This window comes from Anarrhichthys ocellatus, unplaced genomic scaffold (genome assembly GCF_004355925.1).
Source record: "Anarrhichthys ocellatus isolate YVR2014 unplaced genomic scaffold, GSC_Weel_1.0 scaffold150, whole genome shotgun sequence".
Lineage (NCBI taxonomy): Eukaryota > Metazoa > Chordata > Actinopteri > Perciformes > Anarhichadidae > Anarrhichthys > Anarrhichthys ocellatus.
Window position 1 is genome coordinate 369,816 of NW_022280180.1, and position 6,031 is coordinate 375,846.

Genomic DNA, 6,031 nt, shown 5'->3' on the forward strand with positions numbered 1-6,031 from the left:
AACTGTGGCTGCAGTATGAAGTGTGAGGATTGTTACCTCTGTAGTAAACTGTGGCTGCAGTATGAAGTGTGAGGATTGTTACCTCTGTAGTAAACTGTGGCTGCAGTATGAATTGTGAGGATTGTTACCTCTGTAGTAAGCTGTGGCTGCAGTATGAAGTGTGAGGATTGTTACCTCTGTAGTAAGCTGTGGCTGCATCTGTTCCCTGCTAACAGGTGGTGAACAGGTCCGTGCTGCCGTGTGATGCTTAACTTGGCTGTGGTTCACAAAAGATAAAAAGAATAAAACTGTGTTTTAAGTTTGTGCATTTCCAACTCCAGCGAAGCATCAGAGGGATTATCAGCGATGATAGAGGCCGGCTGGAGCTGAACTCTGAACTGCTCATCAGCCTTGAGTAATGGGCTGAACACCGGGCCCATTCATTACAACTGGAACATCCCCATGACAAACAGGCAGAGCTGTGCAAATACTTCATTGAATTACTTTTCCAATTACTGTCATATGAAAGTAGGGAAGTTCACTCCTGCGTTACTTTGGGTTAGGGTTCGGGTTACCCTAATACATGCTGCAGTTTTCTTATTAGAGCAAACAGAGCTTTATTGCTGAATCATCATGACCTGGTAAGAGTCTGTCTGCCACGATCGAGACAAAAGTAACTAGAGAGCAGCTAGCGATGGGATCACACCAGCCGTGACGCCGAATAGTGTAATGTACCCTTCCCCACCTCGGACCCGTCTACTTCCTGCACCCTTGCTCGGACCACAACCACGTTCAAACTCTGCGTTCATTTTCATCTCAACTACACAACTTTTAAGTTTCCTGACTCCTTCTTGCACAACTGTGATGCTATTAGGCCTGTCAAAATGTGGCACAAAATGACCTTTGAATGTTAGTTGTAAAAAAACAAATACACATGGGTTCGAACTATTCATATCTATTATTGCGTATTATGTCCATGAGATGTTATAACTGTCCCCAGCGACACAGCACTGTTTTGAGCTGAACTTTTACTGGAACATCCTGTTTCTATTTGTTCCTCACTTTCAAACTGATGCAATTGACAAGGAGACAAGGAGAGGCTTATTAGTGAAGTTATCTGTACGACCCCTCCTCCTCTCACTACAAAAGCTATAATTCAAGTGGCACTGCAGATTGCCTGAAAGTTTTCTACTTGCTATTGGCTATATTGTTTTTCATTTCCAGTAAATATCACGTTTTCTGTTTCAAAGTACAAATGTCAGAAGACGGCACGTTTCCAGCCTGATGTGGAGCTCACGTGACATGATGTAACGGACACAGAGCCACACTTCTCTGCCATCATTACGCTTGTTTATTTCTAACCAATGAGAGCAACGTTGTGTGACTCCCGTCATGCGCTGCATTCAGCAGCCCTGATAGTTTGTTTTCCCTACGATCTAATATTCTTTTTAATATTCGAATGTCTGTTTTTTTACAAGATGAATATATATTGATATTTAAAATATTTATTGAGAGCCACAGACGCTATTAGGGTAACAAAAGCTGTCCACGGACAGACAGGCAGACATATAACCTCCTCCTCTGTGACCACATGTTCTCGTGATGACTCAGCACCAGCCTCACTGTCACAGCAGAGAAATACAACCAGGAATGAAGAGCAGTGACGAGGCCGCTGTGTACAAACGATGTCGTTTTTAAACATGGACGACAGCCGATAGAATCTATTGACTTTGTTTGATTTTATTGTCTAAAACTAATGACACTCATCACATCGCTTACACCATCTTTAGAGAAGCTGTGAGACGACATCTTTTAGGTTTTTCACTTGGTAAATGACACAAACGAGGAATTGGATCAGAAGTCTTGTTTTTCTTTTCCAAGAAAATCCTAAAAGACAAGCTGAATATCATCTTTCATTAACTAACTAGTGAGATTAGTAAACCAATAACAACAAGTGAACAACTGCAGCTATCACAACTTCAAAATATCAAAATATACGATTAGAAACAGTATGTGACAGTGTGCAACATTATTCCTTTTGTCAGCCCAAAAAGAGGAAGAAACAGAGATGCGGGTGTTTGAATGGAAACATCTCCCCCCCACCCGTCCAGCTTAAAAGCTTTAGAAGGCAGCAGTTGTCCCCCTGCTGGAACTGGAATCCTCCCCCACACCTGCACGCTAACCAGGCAGAGCAGGTGTCTCGCTGCTCTAATGCTGCATTTTAAAAGCGGCTCCGACTACTTAAAAAAATGAATCACACAAAAAAGCATCAACTGTTGTTGTTGTTTCTAAACCTGAGGTTGTGCATGAAATGGGAGTAATGGGAATGGGAGGTGGTTTAAAGGGGCCGACAATTTAGAAAAAGAGAGAATTACTGACAAAAAGCCTCATGATGCCACTTTGCACACACTTCCACTTCAGCTCATTATTTTCTCATCTACTTTTAAAACAGGAGGCTTCAAAATGGAACAGCCCCCTTAAGGCCTTAACTCACCGGGGGCGTCCCGCATAAACAACACCAAAATGCTAAATACTCGCCTGCAAATATTATGTGTCTAGGGCTTTTATTGTGAAAGGTAAGAATGGAAGGAGTGGATCTGGTTCTGCGCTGCCTTTGTCATAGCTGAATAGACTAATACAGTTTGCCGTCTTGGTGTTGTTGTTTCATTCATTTTGGCACACAACTTGTTACACACAACGTAATTGGTTGATACCTTTATTCGCAGTGCAAAAGCTTTTTTGTTTTTATTTGCATTTTGTGTGAAAGTGCTTCTGACTAAGACAACAGTTTAAACAAGTTTACTGATATAATCGCACGAAAAAAACAGCCCGTGTGTAAAAGGCATTGCATCCAATCGTGCAGGTGTTTCCACCTTGAGTTCCCCCAGTAGCTGACAAACCCTTCTAGGAGTCCAGTGGCTCCAACCCATGTGCAGCTGGCCATAAAAGTCTACCGTCGTCAGCTGAGACTCCCGGGAGAGCCTCGTTAAAACCCACATCAAACCAAAAAGGACAGCGAGACGGAGACAGGGGGACAGAAAGACCGCTGGTGCAGCTCATAGTATCACACAGCTAATTAAAGTGGCAACAGGACTAAAGGGCACTGAGAGGACAATGACTGGCTCATTATTTACAACTCTTTATCTCCGGTTTAATGGGAAAACCAGCCTCTAATTGCAACAAATTAGTCTTGCCAGAGGTTGGTGGGGCTGCACATTAACAGGTTCATTAGCAGGTTCGACCCCGTCTGTCTCTCTGCTCTTTATGCACTGCATCACACATTGGATCTGTCCCCTGACTTCTGACATACAGCTGATGGTTTCTAGTCAGTGTGAGTGAGCAGCAGAAAGTGGTGTGGAGTTCGAACGATATTGATATTGGCAACATTCACACTTCAAACAAATGCGGCGCGAATTATTCGCGCGAGTAGATTACATACAAAGTCTATGCACAGGCGTAATGACACTGCCGCGGCGCGAATTTGCGATGGCGCGACGCGATGGACGCGAATTTGCGGCGCGATGGACGCGAATTCGCGTCCATCGCGCCAAACGCGTGAGTTGAAATTTTTCAACTTCGGCGAAATATTCGCGTTACGCCCCGGCGCGATAGCCTATCAGTGTTAAGTTGCTCCCCCTCTCATCACTGACTTCCTGCCGTTGTTGAATCAGGAAATAAATCTTGTAGCCGTCTGTGTTCACCCAGAGCTCTATGATGCCTCATATCAATAGAGACCGGACCAAACTATGTGTATAAATGTGTGTGTGTAAACCATATGGTACAAACAATGAATAGACGCTGCCGTATTTATGTCTAGATGACGTTATGGAGTGTTGGTGGAGCTGCTACAATGTTAGCTTAGCATAGCACCGGTTCAACCGAGCTCCATTGAGAAGACAAGTAGCCTACACATCGGCATCATTACGTAGTTATTTCGGAGTCCCTTTTTGTCGGTTTATTGCCGTTAAATCACAGCCAGATCAGTTTATTTAGTGTTCATACAACTGTAGTAAACAGCGACCTGTGGCTCACTAGACACAGTGAACACAGCTCGATAAAATCCACGGAGCTCCTCTGAACAATATTATGAACCAGACATGACGGCGTTTAGTTTCCCGGGATATCTGTGACTTCCACAACACGTACTAAGCAGAAATAGAGGTTATTTTTTTCATGGTTAATGGCGGACAGTTGAACGGCTTCCAGGTCGATAAGCCCCGCCCCCTCTCCGGCGCGTCCAGCGCGATTCGCGCGAATGTACACAAATGGTCCCCGGCGAGACCGGCGGCGCGATTGACGCGAATATGCGGCGCGATGAATTCGCGATGAATTTGGCGTGAACGCAGCATTAGGGATGCAAATTCTTTTATGTTTTTTCAGACCGTTAGTCGACCCTCGTAAACCGACCGCTAACCGCTAACAGACTTGAATAGGGTCAGCTGGGGTTGAAGTGCCAAACAAGCTGCACAGCTGCAACAATAACGGATGCACAAACAGGTTCAATCCATAATTTACTACCAGCTTCAGTAACCGCGTCCCCAGTTCACCCATGTGTGAGAGTTAGCAGCCGTGATGTTGCGTGCATTGTCGTGGACACATGCAACCCATTTTCCCAGTAAGTCTCCAGCGCATCACTTAGTTCAGGCAGTTCTCTTCCTGCATTCGTAGCAAACACCTACGGAAGATAATGGCTAGATGTCCTGCTGGGGATTTGTATGTTACCCACGTAATCATGAATGAGGAAGTGTAAAGATTGCAGAGCGGGAGGGAGGGGAAGTGGATGGGTCAAATGAACAGCAAGCCAGACAATGTTGATTTATTTCTCACGGAACTTGTGTACTTCAGTAACAGCACTTCTCTAGTTGTTTTAACCCAAACGACAATCTTTTCAGAAACCTAATTAATTCGTTTTGTTGCCTAAATTTCCTGTGAAGATGGGAGTTTATTTAGAAAAGACCGTATCCATGTAACGCAGTGGAAATCGACATGTGTTGCTGGCTTTCATAAGAAAACACATGAAAAAGGAGTAAACGAGGAAGACATGACACGAACTGTTGTATGAGGAGACCTTGATGACTTTATCTGTCGTCCTGTGCAGTCTATAGGAAGTCCATGTGTCTTGCTTGCCACCTGCTTTAATTGACAAGCCTTAATATTTCTTTCAATTGTATAACTCATAGCGATCAAACTTCCTATTGTTGGTTAAAGGTTACAAGCCTTAAAAAGGTTAATTTGAACCTCTTTAATCTCCTTTTTCTCTAAAAGAACGTAATCTTGACAACAAAATGGAATTGAGAATCAAAGAGTCAGTTCACCCAGAACACAGACAAAAGACCTCAGTTCTACAGGAACACTGTTTAACAGTACATTTACTCAGGTACTGAAGTTAAATACCACTTTGAGGTACTTTGTTTACTTGAGTAGATCCATTTAATGCTACTTTATACTTCTACTCCACTACAATTCAAAGAGACATGAATCGTCTAGCAGCACTTTGTTTTTTTACATTCTACAGTACTCTTTACTCCACTACTCTATCTTACCGCTATAGCTGCTATTTATTGTACGGATCAAGACTTTACATGAAAAATATACATGATGGGCTTATGAAATGAAATGCAGCATATTGATTAAACCCTCAAACTTCTGTCATGGTTTCGCTTTAATAACTTGAATAATAGAATTTCCCCCAACAAATCAAAGAGTAGGAATGTAAAGATGGATATGATCAGAACCTGAAAATGAGCATCATATGGGACCTTCAATGTTTTGCTTTGTTTATGTGGTTCTTGGCATGATACTCTCCTGATGCTGTGACATACAAGGCGTCGCCCTGAAGCCCTGCCCAGCAGTATCCAGGGAGCAGCAGATTGCCGGGGCCCGGGGCCCTGCCAGGCTCGGTGGGTCACATCCCCTCAGAGCCTGGGCCAGGCTGCCACCGAGCCAGAAGCCAAACCTCCTGCCACCGGGGACGTCACGCTCCCAGAGAAACAGGGCCAGCACCCTGCCGGCCCCTCCTTCTTCAGCTCACAGCTGACTGTACGGGCACATC

The 6,031-nt window shown here is 44.1% G+C and overlaps 1 protein-coding gene across 13 annotated transcripts in view; it reads right to left on the reverse strand.

Moving 5' to 3' along the window:
• ptprfa (protein tyrosine phosphatase receptor type Fa) overlaps positions 1-3,458 on the reverse strand; it is a 319,373-nt gene extending 315,915 nt beyond the window's left edge. For all 13 annotated transcript variants that reach the window (XM_031877821.1, XM_031877819.1, XM_031877818.1 and 10 more), the window contains exon 1: positions 175-3,458. The gene's annotated coding sequence lies outside the window, so the exon portion shown is untranslated. The remainder of the gene's footprint in view (positions 1-174) is intronic.
• Positions 3,459-6,031: the final 2,573 nt, after the last annotated feature.